The 17,811-nt window shown below is 39.9% G+C and overlaps 1 protein-coding gene across 13 annotated transcripts in view; it reads left to right on the top strand.

Moving 5' to 3' along the window:
* Window positions 1-17,811, top strand: part of ARVCF (ARVCF delta catenin family member) — a 248,924-nt gene that overhangs the window by 78,631 nt on the left and 152,482 nt on the right. For 10 of the 13 annotated variants that reach the window (XM_021544511.3, XM_021544512.3, XM_021544513.3 and 7 more), the window contains 2 exons: window positions 6,252-6,318; window positions 14,186-14,287. The exons of 1 other annotated variant lie outside the window; for it this stretch is intronic. The gene's annotated coding sequence lies outside the window, so the exon portion shown is untranslated. Of the gene's footprint in view, window positions 1-2,242; window positions 2,567-6,251; window positions 6,319-14,185; window positions 14,288-17,811 lie in introns of those variants that run through there. 2 more of the 13 variants (XM_021544515.3, XM_077787170.1) reach the window with 2 other exon arrangements.

The following is a 17,811-nucleotide window of genomic DNA, read 5'->3' as shown; positions in this document are numbered from 1 at the left end:
CAGAGAGGATGTCAGGGTGTGTGTGTGCCTCTGCCTGAGCTGTGAGCAAACCACAGCAGCCCCAGAAGAAAATCTTTTAGATAACTCGCAATAAACTGCCTTGAGACCAAACAGCAAGAGCCTGCACAGTTTTTCTTTGGAATCATGGGTTGGAGGAGAGACTTTACCACCACACGAGACCCCAGACCAAGCCCGGGGTTCTCACACCAGCTTGCTTTGGAAAATCTGCTGTCTTAACCTTATGGTTACAGGACTGGGTCTGGCTTGCTTGAGAGAGCAATTTCTACCCTGGAGAATACAAACATCTGCAATCAGTTTCCCACAGTTGTTGTAAACTTTGTTGGCACTAATATATTATTACTAAAACCAGGATTGATTTTTTTTTTTATCCTTCTTTTTCCAAGATTAAATTTTATTATAGAATTTTGGAAAATCACATTTGCCTCCTATTTAAATGAATAAATTTATCCTATTTCTGTAAGACATAAAAGGTGTATTTGGTTACTCCATTAATGCTATCAAGTTCAATTTAGATATCCTTAGTATACTAGAAAACAAAATTAGATAATTAATCATCTGAATTAAATGAAACTCCATATTAGCATGCAATATAACAAAATTCCTTTAAAAATTTTCATAAAAAGTGGTCAACTGCTGCATTTTAATTTAATTGGGTGTGATGAATTCTTATGAATATTAAGCTGTAAAAGTTTAAATTAAATTTTTAAATAAAAGGTGTTCAGTTATAGTTTTATTGCTGTGTAAGTTCTTGAAACAATGCTGTTGGTAAAGTCTCACTTATTATATATATGTATCTGCACCACTGTGGTACTAGACTGTGTATACCTTGTTTTTCCATTCCTAGATGTCTGTTTGTAATGAGAATTATTAGGAACACAGTACTAGCAGCTGTCAGCAGGCTCTTGATAAGAAGATTATTATGTGTTAACTTTAAAGAGTGAGGAATGTATAATTTATGGCTACTTGGTGGATTTTGCGGATGTCTCAGTTGTATATAGTTGCTAATCGGAATGACTTGATGGAAAACAAATCTTGGAAATACTGTCATTTAGGTTTGTTGCAATCAAGAAACTGCTGTTTGAGTGTATCTTCTCTGTTTGATGTTCAGGAAGAAATCTTAGTCCTGTATTAAAAACACTAAACTGTCTGGGCTTCTTATAAATATTAATTTGCCAAATGCACAGAAATCTGTGACATTTCCTTCAGAAGAAAGGATTAGCTTTAATTTTGCTTGTATCATAGCACAGCAAAGTGAATCCCTGTATACTGGCTTTTGTAGTTCTGTATTTCATACATTTTCTTTTAATATGTCATGTCTTTATCAACACAGGAACACAGTAGAGGAAATAGGTGCACCTGGTTTGGCAGAGTTAGTTCAGCCATTGTTTCTGTAATAAATTATTTACTTCACTGGTAGCATGTAATGACTTGAGTGACATTTTATAGGCTGTTGTACATTTTCAGTCCTGACATTTTAAAAAGCCACAGTTCTTATCTGTGACATGTCTGTGTACTGATGCATGGGCTCTTTACTACTTCTGTAATATTTATATAAAATTTATTGGCACTAACTGCTATTACCCAGCGCATCTCTTCTGAAAGGTCTGTGTATCTCTCCACGTTGACTGAGCTGTTCAGAGGGGGTTTGGAACTTTCTGGGCATTTTGCCACTACTTCTGTCTGAACTTTGTCTGCATTTGTATCAGCTGCTTTAGTTAGTGGTTGCTCGCTTGATGTTAACATGCTGATTTACACTATAATTAAGAATGAGTAGGAGTTTCTAAGGGAACTCAGAGCACCTAAGTAACACAAAAATAATGCTGTTTTAAATAAATTTCTAGAGATAATTGAGTGTAAATATTAAAATATCAAACAGCTTGAAGTCCACCTCTTTTGATGGAAAGTTTTGTAATGAGTGTGCAGCGTGGCTGCTGTTCATTATGTTTGTATCACATCTTTAGGAGGAGAAACCTCACTTCCCATGACTGTTTCATATGTTTTGATTCAAGTTGTGACAAAGCATATACCCACACACTGAGTTGTGTAATGTAGCTACCTCGTGTTTGCCATCTGATACCTTACATAAAAGCAGAACTGTGCTGTCAGTTAGAATACCCTACATTTCTTTGTGAAATAAAATAGCAGTTTAGCAAATGAAGATGTAAGGTGAAGGAAGAAAATTCTTTCTTTTCACCTCCTTGTCTCTTAGTTAAGTAAATCACAGCAGATACAAAATACAATTCTGAGAGATCTATTCAGCTGTGCCCAAACTTCTGGTGATTTATCTGTCACAAGAGGTCTTGCCAAGGAAAACATACAATTGGAGGGTATCAGCTTCTTGCAATCAATAAAACAAAACATGGACAGACAAATTAATCTGGGAGTAAGTGAGCTCTTTTCCACTGGTTTCTTTTCCATTGAAGTAGCTTTTGGCAAGTGAAGTTGTGCTGACTGCAGTCTGCTGCTGTAAGCGACAGAAACGTTTGTTCCTTGAGGCTGCTTTGAGGTTGTAAGTGTGCAGTGAGGACTGGAGCTGAGTCTGCAGGTAATTTTTCTGCTACCAAATAAATTGCATGATCCAAATTCCTTATTAGTTATTTTAATGTCAGAAATGTCAGCGATAAGGTCATTTGAGTGACAGAGAGAGCCAAAGATAAAGGCTTTCCATTCATACTCTTCATACCCTGAGCAAGATTTTGCAATGTGTGCTTATAGTACTACTGCAGCTGAATTGAAAAGCAGTCTGCTTGTCCGTGGTTTATTTTGGACTACACTGCTTGCTTCCTCACACTAGGCAGTGTTAATGCCACCAGTTCCTGTGCAGAGGGATCTGCTCTGTGCCCCAGAGCGTGTTCCAGCCGTGGTTTGTGTCACACTGGCTCCGTGTCACTGGCACTCAGACTGGCACAGAGGGAGCCAAGGGACAGGCAGTCCAGTGGAGCTGCCCACGCTGTACCTGGCTGAAGGCTGCTTCTCCCACTGACTGAAAGCAAATGCTTTCAAGAGCTTGGGTGGATGCTCAGAAGCTTTTTGAGTAAGGCACCAAGAAGGTGTAGGAGTGGACACCAGCACAAACCAGGCATAGCTGATGATACAAAATAGGACATTAAGAAAAAGGAATGGTAGAACACATTGCTACTGTACTTCCCATCATGCTGTTTGTGTAGAAGCAGTGCACACATTTGCAATGGTGCAGAATCAAAATTTGTCCCTAAGTCTTCTGTAGTCTAATAAGCTGCTCACATTGTCACTGTGTTAGAGAAGCTTTAATAACTAATTATGTTCACTGGAGTGGGACAAGAATGAAGTGTGGTGGGGATGCAATTGTGAAACTCGCTGACTGGCAAGAAATGCTTTGCTGATAGATGCTTTACTTTCCCAGACATTTTTGCAGTGTCAGTGCCTTGATGTTCTGTTAAGTTCTTTCTTCTGAAAATATTTATCTTAATTAGTTACTATAGCTAGAGACTAATTGTCTGATTTCTATTTTTTTTTTTTTGTCATTTGTTGGTGAGTAAATATAAAACCACTCAGTCTTTTAACAGTGCAGCTGGGGTAATTAGTTACAAGTGAGAGATAACAAGCAATCTGAAAAGGCATTACAGGTTTTTCTCCACCTTTCCCATTTGAGAGCTGTAAGATACTTGATTAAAAATAGCAATAAAAGTATATCACTGGAATTAAGCAGCATTTTTGTTATGAAACACAGGTGTTTTATTAAATGTAATGCCATCCAAGCTGGTGGATCCAAGCATTATCCAAGCATTCCATCTTCCACCCTCTCCCCTGCACCACAGGTTGTGTTATCAAATGGGCACAGCCAAGTGCTGGGAGAGTTTTGGAACTCAAAATGTCTCTCAGACATTTTTAGAGGTTCCAGGCATTGGTCAGAAGCATTTTAGACCCTGGCAGGCAGCTGGAAACAGCTGGGATTTTGAGTTTGAGCCCTGGAATGAGTTACCAACTTCGGAGGTGGAACAAGCAGTCACAAAAGGTTAGATAATATAGTAGAAGTAATTACAAAGTAGAGGGGAAAATTTTTTAGTATTGTACAGGGGGGTTTTAGCACCTGTCCAGGGGGTTTTTACTTTGTACATGGGGGTCAGAAGTTCTAAGATGGAGGAAAGTGGGCTGACCCTGTTCTTTCTCCTTCTTCTTCCTTGCCTCCATGTTCTTGGTGATGCTGGAACTTATGGATTGGTTTAGAGTAGAAAAGCACTTTGTAATATAGGTAGTAGGTATTGGGAGAAAACTATAAACATGTAATACATAATATATCATATAAAAGATAGCAGCAGCCCTGGGCGGGGGAGAGAAGAAGAAGACAGAGACAGAGAGGATGTCAGGGTGTGTGTGTGCCTCTGCCTGAGCTGCTGAGCAAACTGCAGTAGCCCGAGAAGAAAATCTTCTAGATAACTCGCAATAAACTGCCTTGAGACCAAACAGCAAGAGCCTGCGCAGTTTTTCTTTGGAATCACGGCTTGGAGGAGAAATTTCACCACCACATGGGACCCCAGAGCAAGGCTGGGGTTCCCACAGGAAAGGGACTTGGCAGGCTGGCCAGGAGCTCAGCAAGCTGCCGTGCTGCTGCCAGGATTTGGGCTGAGGCTCTGGGCTGCACCAGCCCGTGCAGAGCAGCACTCGGCCTCCCGCCGGCAGCTGGGCTGTGCCCGCGTCAGCACGCAGTGTCTGACCCAGGTGTTTGCCATAACCCACACAGCACATCAGGGCCTGGCACTCTTTGGCAAATACCCTGCTCCAAGAGGAAAATGAAACGCGTAGATTTGTGTTAAAAAGACAAGGAGTTTTTCCTTGGTGATCAACTCTGAATTTCAGGCTATACAGGTGTGATAATCACAAGAAGAGCACCAGTAATGTTGTGGGTGTATATAAGAGTGCTGATATTTTATATACATATTTTGGAATCTTGTGAAGTAAGCAAATGCACTTTATTCCCAGATTATATGATAAAAAAGTCAACAATCCCACTGTACATGAATGCTATAGTGGGATTGGGTCTTTTCCAGGACATCCCAAGCCTTAGGCAGCTTGTCTTCTTGGCTCTGAATCAACAACAAAAATACAGGTGAAAAAGGAGGAAAGAAAAATCAAGGGAAGGATTTTTTCCAGTTTTTTTTCTGTTCCAGGTGACACTAAATATACAGCGTTATTTCTTTCTGACTTAATAAAATAAAATTAACTTAGAGGAGATAAGTAATATTCTTATGAGACAAAAGCTAAAATAAATTAGGCTTCAAAGAAGCTCTCTTCTTACATCAGAGATGTAGAATTTTCTTTTAGCCCCTCTGTGGTTACAGTGAGTTTGCAGGATTGAAGGGATTTTTCCTTACTTACCAAGCTCAGGTGTTTATTTGGCCGCCTTGTGGCATTGAGGCAAAGGAAGAGCAGTGAGGAAGGGTCTCGTGATGGAGCCATGTGTTGGTGGAAGGGCAGTGGCATGTCTGGTTTTTGGGTAAACTTTACCTAAAGTGAAACCCAGCAAGGGTGATCTGCAAGAATGAACTGCTTGAAATGTTCTTGCTCTCAGAAAGAGAGTGGGAGAGTGGGAAACCCAGACAAAGGATCCTGCTGATTAACTTCAGGAAACTGCTGGGATAAGAAATACTGTAATGGAAATGCTACATAAAGCTCTAACAAAAAATTCTATTTTGAAAAACATTGAGTTCTTTCTGGTGAATTTTTTGTCCTAATTTCTCTTATTCCCTGCTGTTAGAAGAAAAATGTCAGACAGGATGAGGTATATCTGTTGAACCACAGTTGACATTTTTAGAGCCACTAGATGGCATTTAGACCTGGATGATTGAAAATGCTCTGATCTGTGCTTATGAGACAATTTTTTTTTCTTTTAAAACTAGGAATTAATGGGGAATTAAATATATATTTGATTAAGTTTTAAGTTTATAAGTCTGTGATTTTTGCACATGTAAGTGGCACTGGGACAGAAATCAGGAGGATCTTCATTAATGGAGTTTAGTTTCAATACTCCAGTTTTGTGGGATTTTCTTGGGATTTCAGGTGATAATAGAATAGATGCTAGAGTTAATGCTTTTTTGTGAACCAGCATGACTCAGGAAGGGGAACCAAGGGGGACATACAAACGACTTCCACAGTATTATGTAAATTATATCATTTATTCAAAAATAATCCCCTCTTCCTACTTCCCCCAGTTGGAATAAAAATATTTGTTATTTTCTTTGTTTCTCTTACAGAGTTATTATCGAACCAAGGGAGAATTTCTATCCTAAAAGCCACTACAAGAAAGGAAGATTATAAAAGGTACTGTGTTTTCTGCAGCTGAGTCTCTTGAGCATCTTGTTACTATTTCATTAGGTGTGTTTTTAAATCACTATCCTTTTATTAAATTGTCTTTACACCTCAGAAATTCCTTCATTTGAATGCTATTGAAGGCCAACTAAAATTTGTTTAACATAGTGGTAGAATGGTTGAGGAGCAGAAAGAAGGGAATTACCCCTGTGATATCCCTTAAAACTGGAGCTAGGACAGGACCCTCTGCCATCGTCCGTTGTGTCCAGAGCAGAGGCAGCAGCAGGGGTGGAACACAAGTGCAGCTGAGGATAACAGTGTGCTCTCTTTTGTGCCTTCTCTGATCCATCTTTTCCTATTACCATGGAAATACTCATTTAGCTTCATTCTACCCCTGACAGAGCAGGGGATGCCTCCAGGCTGTGGGATTTCTTCCTGCAGGCAGTAAGGGTGAGACTCTCAGGATGTCTTTTCCTCTCTCCATGCCCTTCCTGCCAGCTATGTCTTAGTCTTTCTGGAATCAAAAGCCAATCCTCTGCTCTTTTAGAGAATGACCACAAGCATTTTCAGCTGCTCTGAATTCACCTGATTACTTTGGTGTGCCTGTTTTAAATCTGGGGACTTTAAAGTGAATAATGTAATTAAATATTAAAGTACTCATGTTTATTTTCCTGAAACATTGCTCCCTTCTGTGTACTGCTTTATTTTTCTCAGTCTAGGTGGATTATAGTTTTAGCTAAGCATTCCTCTAAAATAATCCTCTGAATAACACATATCACGTTACTGATTTTTATGAAGTTTTTTCCATTTTCATTTGGTTGTTTTTAGATTAAACATATATGTCAACCCAAAAAGTTTTATTGAAAATAAATAGCTCATTTAAAGTTTTAAAGCTGTTTATTGGAAAGATTCTCAGCAGAGTTTACATAGTATTTACTGTTTGAATTGTTTGGGACTTAGCTCTGTTACTTTCATAGTTTTAATGAAATGAGTTAGGAGTGTTTATTATAGCTGAAATTTATTCCTATTTATACAGTGTAGGATTTTAATTTTAATATAATAGAGGGAATTTGCTTTAAATATTTGGAGTGGTTAGAAAGTTAAAGCAAAACTGTTATTTTTCCCACTCAGCGGTTATCAGCAGGATGGTTATTAAAAAGGGATGTTTGAATAGAAAGTTATTTCTTGGAGCAGATCTTCAGTGATTTGGAAGAAATATTTCTGCTTCCAAATAACTGTAATTAGGCACTAGTGATAAGTTTGTTCCTGGAAGTAGGAAATATTCTTGATGAAGGGTATAAACTACAAAAAGCATTAAGATTTAGTCCAAGATAGGCTTGGAAGGGGTGAGATCAGAGTCTAACTGTAGCTGTCAGGAAGAAAATTACTTCTCCAGAAGACAGTTGGTACTGACACCCTAAATCCAGTATTTTTCCCAATACCTGCTGATTCTGCTAAGGGTCGGCCTCAGCAGAAGATGTGATTTGGACGTGGTGGAAGTGGAGTGGAGGTGTATGAGCAGGTCAGATTCAGAGCAGGTTTCCCATGCAGGGAAGGAGGATGTGGAGAAGGGGGGATCCCTGGAGATCTGGTGTGGGGCTGCTGTTGCCAGCCCAAGGCTGTGGTGACCCCTGCCAGGCTCTCACCACCTGCAGGGCGGCCGGGCACCACGTCCCAGTGCTCTGCTGGGACAAATGCTTACGTTTTGATAGAGCCACAAACCAGTGAATAAAAAGCTCTTGTAATAAAGATATAAATCTTAGTCTTGAAGATTGCTACTTGCAGTTTTGCTCAGTGTATGGCAGTGTAAGCACAGCACGGCGTTTCTGTTGCGTGCGAGGGAAGAGCCGAACGAGTGCAGAGCGCTCGAGTCGGGACTAATCAATGGGGTTACTATGGCATCTTGATTTACCCAGGGATATGAACCAGCCATGGCCTGAATATTACTCTCTGAGGGCTACTTTGGCTGTCCGTTTAACCCCACATAAGCCAAAATGCTTGGCTAATAGAGTAGGAAATGCTTCTCAGGGATAAGAGTTTCTGCCTTGAAAATTCAGCAACACAGCTGGAAACAGGGAAGTTGAACTGGCAGTTGTTGTGTGCTTCTGCCTCTCAACCACGCACCACCTCTGGAGCAGCACCTGTTTCTAGTGTGCAACAAAGACTGTTCTGTTGAGAGAGGTTACATGCTGAAATCCATCCTATGGAACGAGGATTTTCTTCAAGACTTTCATTAAAATGTATCTGTTTTTCCTGTCTTTATGTTTATGCATGAACTGAATGATTATTCAAGACAGCAGATGAGTTAAATACTTTTATTTTGCTCAGAAATTATTTATTAGTTCTCAAATGCATGTTTGCCTTGCAATACTAAAAAGCTGTGGTGTTAATCAGCACAAACTTGGGTTGCATTCTAAACTTACAAGGATAAAATGAACTTGGATTGCATTTTAAATTTACAGATGCTGGCACAGTGAAGGGTGTGCTCTGCACATGCCATTGCAGAACACATATCAACAGTTTTGGTCTAGACAAAGTAGATTTACTTAGTGCCCGAGGCTTCCAAACGTAGCTTGGTGAAAAAAAAATCCTGGATTTAGAATGACACAGATGTTACTGGAGAGAATTAAAGCTAGTGGGCCTTATTCTGTTTCTTCTGTCTTTGTATTGCTTTAATCTCATCATTGATACTGTTCTGGTTTAAAGCAACATAAGGTGGAAATCTGATTTTTTTAATGAGAGAGGTTGAAATATGGAAGAGTAATGCAGTAAGATTGGTTAGTAAGCAGCTAATGAAATTACTTTGATTTAGTAGCTTCAAGAATTACATACAAGCATTGCCATTATGTTCTTTCCTGTTTATACTGATGTTTTCAGTTCCCTGGTGGAGCAATAGAGCAGCCACCCAATTCTCTAGATGTGTCTGTGAGAGATAAACAAGACCCATGTTCTGGAAAACAGCTGAAAGGTTTTGTTCTGTTTTCCTCCTGAAAGCAGGTGAAAACCACAGGCAAGAGGCTCACTCTGAACACTTCAGACCTGTGAATTTTTTTCCTAGCAGTGCCAGTTTATTTATTGGTATAAAATCCTTTGGGAGATACTAAATATTTGATTCAGATGAGTTAAAGGATCTGTTTCTATTTGATGCACTTACTTGCATTAATCTTAAACATAGTAATTGGAAATACCCTCATAAACCCTGAGACTGGGGCCCTAGAATTAAAAAGCATTTGTTATTACCCAGGAATGTAGCTGTGCAGTTTTATTGGCCTTTCTTCTACTGTAATCTATGGATCTCATTTAGCTGCATGCAGCCCTGTTCTTCTGAAACATAAAAGGAAGGAAATATCTCAATAGCCTGAAATGAAATTATCTGTCTGTGTTAATCTACATGTAAAACATCCAAGCCCACTTCTTGAAAGGAAAATAGTTTTACTGATAAGCAGAGCTAGACTGTGTTCTTTGGATACTAGAATTAAGTGGATTTTTTTTGTCTGCAGAGTGCTATTTATAGCATCAATTAACTCCTCATGGTTGGGATAAGTCATTTGACACATCTGTTGCTGAGCTTAAACACTCACTGTTCTGTGGGGTCACAGTTGGATTTTTTCCCTCTCAAAATGTGTAATGAAAGGACAATTTTCTACCTAATGGCTCTTAGTTTGAATATGCTGCCTAAACACGCTGCCCGATGCCTTCGGGGGCATTTGGAACGGGTGGAGCTGCTGGGCTGCCTAACTGCAGAGCTGGCCTCAGCTTTGGTGTTTGCCATTTTGTTATTTATCTGCTTGATGATAGCACAATAGTGTCTTTTATGGAAGAGTTATTATGAGCTTCTGCAGATTTTTCCAGCCTCACTGTAATGTTTCAGTTGCTCTGTGTGACAAACGGCCTGGCTTTGGGAGCTGCTGCCGGCCCCACTGACTCTTGGTCCTGTATCTTGGTCCTGTATTATTTAATGCTCCTAAATACAGGGCTGTGCTGTGCTGTAGTTCCCCACACAGAGCCAGTTTCAGTCACATTCCTGGCAGTAGCCTTTCTCTTAAAATGGAAGCCCTTTTGTCAGAACTCTAAACACCTAAGAGATAAGAAAAATGAGGATTCTTGTATCTTGTAAGTGTCCTGTGGAAGTAACTGCATGAGGTTGTAACAGTGTCTTTATGTGTTGGGCTTATTTGCAGCCAGATTGGAATGTATATTAATGGAGCCAAGCTTTAAAATACCTGGGAAAGAAGGACAGACTGGAGTTATGAGCTGTGCTGCTTTTGATCTTTACCCTTTTCTCTTTCTCATTGAAATAGCCCTGTTGTGAGAACAGATGTATTGATTTTGGGTGGCTCTGCTTGCGAGGGAAGCCCTAGAGTAAGGAAGTAATTTCTGTTGAAAATGTTAACAGCTTCCATGGTTAATTGAAGGCCTGATGCTATTTAGCAGTCACATAGGCTGTTGGAGGGTTTTCCTTTGCTGCTTGGAAGACATTATTCCAGTGAAACACTTGTGCTGGGATTGTTTGTTGTCTGGTTGTGCTCAGAGTGATCAGTGGAGGGTCTGTTGGTGTGACCAGAGGAAGTGGGGGACATGGAGCTGCTGCTAGAGCAGCTGTGAGAATACTTGGAAGCCTGGATATCCACAACTCAGAAAGGGACCACAAAGTGCAATCCATTTTTAAGCAGAGCTCCTTATTGATTTCAGTGGGGGAGACCTTTGAAAAATCGATGGCACGCAGCAGCTTTAGTATGCAAGGACATGTGTTCTGGGGTGTTTAAGTGATCGGCCTATGGACTAATCAGGCTGCTAGCAATCATGTCTGGCAAGTTCCAAGGCAGAAGGAAAGGTGTCAGAAGCTTGAGATGCAGCAAATTTACTATTCAAATTCTAAGAGAGATTGCAAAGTATGATCTTGCTCATTCTAGCTTTGACTTTCAAGTTACTTTTTATTTCTATAGAAGAACAAAAGCTACAAAGGGAAATAGAAAAAGTTTTTGGCAATATGTAAACATGGGCCTGATTGTTATAAGTTGTAATGTTAAATAGAATTGCTGAAGTAATCAAAATTTTCTGATTTTTTTTTCCATGAAAAATCATCTCTGCCTTGTTCAGTCTTCCAATATTTACAAGATTATTACAAAAACTATTCCACCTAGACACTCACTTGGAAATATTTGGGGAATGTTTGTTTACACAGAGAATTTACAGTGCGCAGTGTGAATTTATAGACTATCACATACCCCATTAAACCTTAGTGTGGACACTTAGTAGGTGTGAAGTAATATGCTGCCATTTTGCTGTGCTGTTCTATGCTTAATTAACACAAACACTGATCTCTGAAGGAAGTGTGGCATAATGAGTGCTGTGATGGAGGAGTTCAGCTTATTCAATGAAGACAAGTCCTTAGAGCCCAGGGACAAAGAGCTCAGAAAGGTGCTCTTTGCTGTTCTGGTTTATAAATTACAAATTTTAGGAAGAAATTGATTTTTTTTTACATTGGGTAAAAGTAACCATAGGCTAAAGCATTTACTTTAAAAATTGCCCTTGTAAAAATATTTCAGTTTGAATTTTAGAGCATTAAACTGAATTATTTATGTTTCTATATATATGCAGTTGTGAGAAAAATGTTCTGTATTTCCATAATTTATTTTCTTTTCCATTTGGAAGAAAATAGCAGTTGAAATTTACCTTACTGGGGAAAGAGAGCTACAGTATAATTAAGGCTATGTAGGCACACTATATCAGCAAGCCCTGAAAACAGTGCATGAAATTTTGGAATGAAAACCTGAAAAACTCAAGTAGCAAAGTGCTGAAGTGAGGAATCTTTATCAAAGGGAAGCTCTAGAAAGATTTGTCGTCATTTAAACATGCAGTGATTAATACATAGAGATTGAATTAGATATAAGAAAATTTTGGGGATTTTTTTTGTTGAGAACTTTATCTTTTCTGAGGTACTACAGTGTGATTTCAGTGCTTTCAACTGAAAGGCTAATTAAATAATTTCTTTTTAAATGGACTGGGAACCATTTTGGTAAGATTGGAGATGCTGTGATGCTATTGACCAGAGCCAGTTCTTTAGTGAGTTAAGTCTTGGAACTGTATTGCCTTTACAAGCATATGTTTGGATGCTTTTGTTTATGTGGCTTAACCCAGTTCATAATATGATATTCTGCAAATTTATTTGCAGAATATCAAATTTATTTATTTATTTATTTATTCATACAGAATTATTCCTGCTGGATGATTAGATGAAATTTCTTACTAATGTAAAAGTTCAAATATTTCATGTTGACTTTTTTTTTCAGCAGTAATGGAAGTGGGGAGCTGCAGTATTCATTGCAATGTCCTTAAGATGCAAAGTTCCTTCTCAAGGAGTTCTCCTGTTACCATTTCCTCTGCTCTCGTTCATTTGCTACTTAAAACCTTGTTTCACAGACTGCCTCTGTCCAAAGGAACACAAAAACCCTCACCAGCTTTTTTGTTGTTTCTTTTGACACCAGCACAGCGTGTCTGTCTGTGCCTACCAGAGAACTATATTGAAATAGCTTTCTTTGTGCATTCCTCATTGCTATTCATTGGTGGAGGTTGTCACATAAGGGTCAAATTAGAACTCAGTCAACCACAGCAGCGAGAGGACCAGGCTCAAAGATAGATTTCAGCATAAAGTCTGAGAAGCAGTTTATTTGGAATGTGTTACATGTATTTTATATATATATATATGTCCAAAGTGTTACTCTTCTATCTCTAGAAACTCAGTTGTGTTTAATTTAGTCTCTCTGGTCATTTACTTGAGAATTAGTCTTTCTCACACTCTGCCTCCTGACTTTCATTTTTTGGGCATATCTATGCACAGTTTTGTTCCAGCTATATAAGTTTTGAGCATAGAATTTAATTCTGTTAGTTTAAGAAAAAATGATATTTCTGGCATGATGGTTCTATGCTCTTTGAGGTTGGATCCATGTGAAGAAAGGATCATATTTCTGGTAATTTGGCTGAAGCATAAGAAATTGTGTTTATGCTGGCTTCAGGAAGGCAGACAGTACCTGGTCAAGCAAAAAACCTGCCAGGGCAACATTCCTCTCTGAAAATGTTCTAAAACATTTGAACCAGCAGTGTGACTTGTACTGGCTCTGCATTTTGTGCCATGTGGTTGCAGCATCTCTGATGTGGTAGTAGCTTAAGACTGGCAGTGCTGCCTCACAGAACCATGCCTTCACCAAATGGGTTCTGTTCTCTACTTTCTCCAGCAAAAACAGGGACTAAATTGGCAGCTGCTGACCCAGAGAAGTTTCCATCATAGATGTTTTAAGACAAAATAAATCAGGGATTTACTGAGCTACACAAAATGACCTGATACCCAAAAGCTTCTTTTGCTTTGGTTTGGTCATACAGGATCAGCTGGGTACACACACTGGCAGAGAGAAAAGTTATTTTGCTGTGTGCATCTTTTAGAAATGAATGTCCCCTCTCTGACAGGGATCTGTGAAATGATCTTGAGCCATTTGGGGCATGTACATCTGACAGGAGCCTAAAGTTGTGTGCCCAAATAACAGCTCTCATTTCCGAGAGCATCCTGTTAGGTTTCTGTGTTTTAAATCCTCCTTCCAGTCTAGAGTTTTCCCTGGTTTAGGACATTAACTGTAAATCTCACAGGAACATGCAAGTATTGATCACTGATAACAAATTAGATTAATTAGGGTGGTTTTTTTTTTTTTTCCTTAGGAGTCTCAGGATTGCCTTCTCTGAATATTATTTCTTTTACTACAAGTTAGGAGGAAAACAGTGTAATAAATAATTTCTGCAATACAATGAGAAAAACCTAGGATCTGACTATAGAAGAGTCTATAATACCTTATTAACTAACTCTGTCTCTCTTTCCTCTCTCTTGTAGCTGATTCTTCTTGAGGCTGCTCTCCTGCTTTGTCTGTCCTGTTCTAGTCTTAGTGGGTGATGTCCCAGCAGCTCTAACCCTCAGACTTCGGTACCTCACTAGGTGTGTATGGCTCAGTTTTCTCTGCATGCTTTCTGGTGTCGCATGGAGGGCAACACTCATGTTATGCTGCTCATCTCTCGTGGCTCTTGGGGCTGACAATGTCATAGCATGTGTTATGCTTCAGTACCATGGATTGTTTAAGCCCCATTTTTGCTTTTACTCTGCTGGTTTTCTTCCCTGGAGAAGCACAAAGCTGCTGTTTCCATGCACAGTCACAGGCCTTCATGCTCCTGCAGCTGCTGAGCAGCTCTTTGAATGAGCTTCTTGATGCTCACAGAATCATCTCTTGCCAGCAGGACTGATGGACTTGGACTGGTGTTAGCTAGAGCAGTAGTGGGGCAGCTGAGTTCAGCATCCAGACTGATGCTGTTGAGGCAGGACGTATGAAATGACTCCACTTCAGAAGGCGAGAGAGTAGAACTCTGATTTATTTCAAATACATCTCTCTTTTATAGAGAGTATCATCTAGACCCATTCTATTGGTCCCAGAGTAAAAACATCTCAAACCATTCGTGTGCAGTGAATGACGCACAGTGTGAACAGCAAGAGAAATAAAGAATTGTTTACATTCTTTCCCAACGGTTTCCCAGGCTTCTGCCTGGTTAGAAACCTTCGTTTTCTCTCTGACTGAACTGAGAATTCTCACACCAGGCTGCTGGGTGGGAGCAGTCCCTGCGAGCCCGTTGCCCTGCAGCTGAGCTGGGCGCAGCCTGTCCGGGCTGTGTCGCTGGCGGGAGGACAGCGCGCTCTCCAAACGCAGCTCGCTCACAGAGCCATCTCCTTCAGCACACACAGGACTTCAAAGTGCAGGGGATTTGAGGTTCTCCGTGACTGTTGGGATTTAGGTGCCCAAATCTCACCGAACTTGACCCCTCTTAATCTGAAGGGCTCTTCAAAAACTCTTGACTATCAGTTACATCCTAAAATAGCAAAATTAGCATGCAGAGTTGACTCACGTTTTTTGTGGAGCACGAAGTGACCCTTGGAGTCTTGGCAGTGTTTCCAAGAGCCTCAGACTCGCTGTGAGCTGGGGCATTAGCAATGAGCAGGACCCCTGTTCTGGCCTGTTGCACTGGGCTGATTTTCATCCTCGGTGAGCACTCGGGTTGTATTGACTTAGAAGGGGCCTTTCAATGCATTAGTGGAACTGTCAGAATAAACACCTCCTCTCACCTTGCTCTAACTCCAGTGCAACACTAATGCATTTAGAGTCACGTAGGCAGGAGAGAGAGATTTGCTGCTGTCAGCGTAGCCTTTGATACTCTGTAGGCAACTGTTTGCTGTGTTTAGAAGTGCAGCCTAAGGAATAATTTTTACCTGGCTCCTCTGGGTCTAATAATTTCATTTATTGATACCCTTTTCAATGCACTTTAATTTATTTACAAATGGTAGCAAATTGCAAGTGGCAACCTGAGTAACTGACACATGAGTCAGTACTTTTATTTTTCTCCTCCAGTCTAGACTGCTGATAATGTAAATTGCTGAAATCTTGGTTAAATAATTAGGGGTGCAATCAACAGCAAGCAAGTATTTATCTGCTAATAAAACATTTGAAATGCAGAAGTCTACCTTCGTCCAACAATACTTAAAAGGCAGTTATTGGTCCTGCTGCTGTTTCTGCATAGCAATTAGGATTTTTGTGGTCACTAATTGTACATGTGAAAATTTATGCAGTTTCTTTTCTGTGTGTGTTTTTCTTTGCAAAGAGTAAAGAAGCACAGTATTTATGGTTATAATGAGGTCAACACTATACTTTCTGCAGGAAGATCTCTCTAAAGATTTTACCATTTATAAAACCCAAATTTTCTAGTCTTTCTCATGTGTGGCATTAATGGCTTATATCTCATTAAGGATTTTCTGAATGGGATCTTTGTCACATTATCAAAATGTGACTTAAAATCTATATACCAGCTCATTCATCAACTGAATTTTTATTACTAAAGCTGTAACTGCTTCTGAAGAGGAACTTCTTGATTTTTTCTTGCGCTGTTGCTAATGCTTTTCCTTAGAACAGAAATTTGCATTATATATTCTACAAGAAACCTGTTTGTTTTAAATTTAGTTACTGTAGATAACATCTTGTCGTCTTCTTTGTATATCACTACTAGATTTACTTTTTTAAATCCGTCCACAGACATACCCAGCCTGTGGGACCCCAAAAGATGACTTTTGTGTCATATCACGATTTCCTGTGAAAAAGAGCAGTTTTAGCTGCAGACACTTCCTGAAAGCAGGGTCCCCGTGAAGACCTGAATTCCTGCTCTGCAGCACCTCAAAGGGGCCTGTCTGCATTCATTAATCCCTGACTGATCCAAACTCTTCTTGGGCCTGGAATATCCCCTCGTGAGGTGTGTTTGGATCTGCGGCAGTCAGGCTGTTGATCTGCTCTAGCATGAGGGCAGTGATGATCAGTAACCTGGGAGTTGTCTTTAGGAATGTATGGCTAAAAATGCCACCCCTACCCCCAGGTATATTTCTTCCAAAATCTGACTTGTGCCAGGGTCTTTGCAGTCCCACTTCTTTCACACTCCAAGGAGTCTGTGAGCATGCCTGCAACTCCTGGGAGCAGTGACAACAAACAGAGCTGTCTCCATCTGTGCAAAAGCAGGGAAGCACAAAAGCAGAAACATGGAACTTGGCTGCACATAAACCAGCTGAGGTCTGGAAAGTCTGGCTGTGTTCATGTCTAGCTGTGCCAGGGCTAACTCATGCTGAGATAGTGCAGGTGGGTCTTCCTGTGACTTCCCATGAATCATACTATCCTTTTAGAGGGTTGTGATTCTCTTTTACAGGAACCAAGTACTCTCTGAAGGTTTTGTAGATTTTTAGTAATCTATTGGAAGGTCTTAGAAATTGGCAGTTTGGTCTGTGTTTGACTAGTCTGTGACATCTGGAAAACCCTTTGGTGGTTTTTTGTTTTATTTCAGAATTTCAATAGAAGTTAAATCAATGCAAAAATGACAAAACTCACTTGTACCTACTGGTCTGCAAACATGAAAGGCTCAAGTCATGGTTATAAGTACACGTTATGAGATTAATACATAATAATCCTTACACTGTTCCTAACATGATTTTATATTACTCTGATTCCTTCCAGCAGTAATTCTCTAAGGGTTAACAATAAACACAGAACAGAGAGCTACTCGCAGGTTACTCCCCGTGAAATCATGGTGTATATCATTGGATTTGGGTCTGTCACTCTTGCCCCAGTGTCTTTTTGGCCTGTTGGGTGATTTCAGCCTATTTGACAAAAGCAAAGAGATCTTGAGCATGCTTAGGAGTTCCCAACAAACTGTAAAAACATGCAGCTTAATCACTACTAATACTCCTCTTTGGGAACATAACAGTGTTATGACAACATTATTATGATCTACCAAAGAATCTGCACAGGAGAGACACCTGATAAATGTAACAGTCATGGAAATTGGATCAGTCAAGAATGTGCATCATCTAAAAGCACTGAATGATGAATTGAAAGGCATCAGGAAGCAGGGAACTATCTGTGCTCATGGAAATCCTTGTTG

This window comes from Lonchura striata, chromosome 18 (assembly GCF_046129695.1).
Source record: "Lonchura striata isolate bLonStr1 chromosome 18, bLonStr1.mat, whole genome shotgun sequence".
NCBI lineage: Eukaryota > Metazoa > Chordata > Aves > Passeriformes > Estrildidae > Lonchura > Lonchura striata.
Note: the sequence above shows the minus strand (reverse complement) of the source record. Positions and strands in the feature narration are given on the sequence as shown.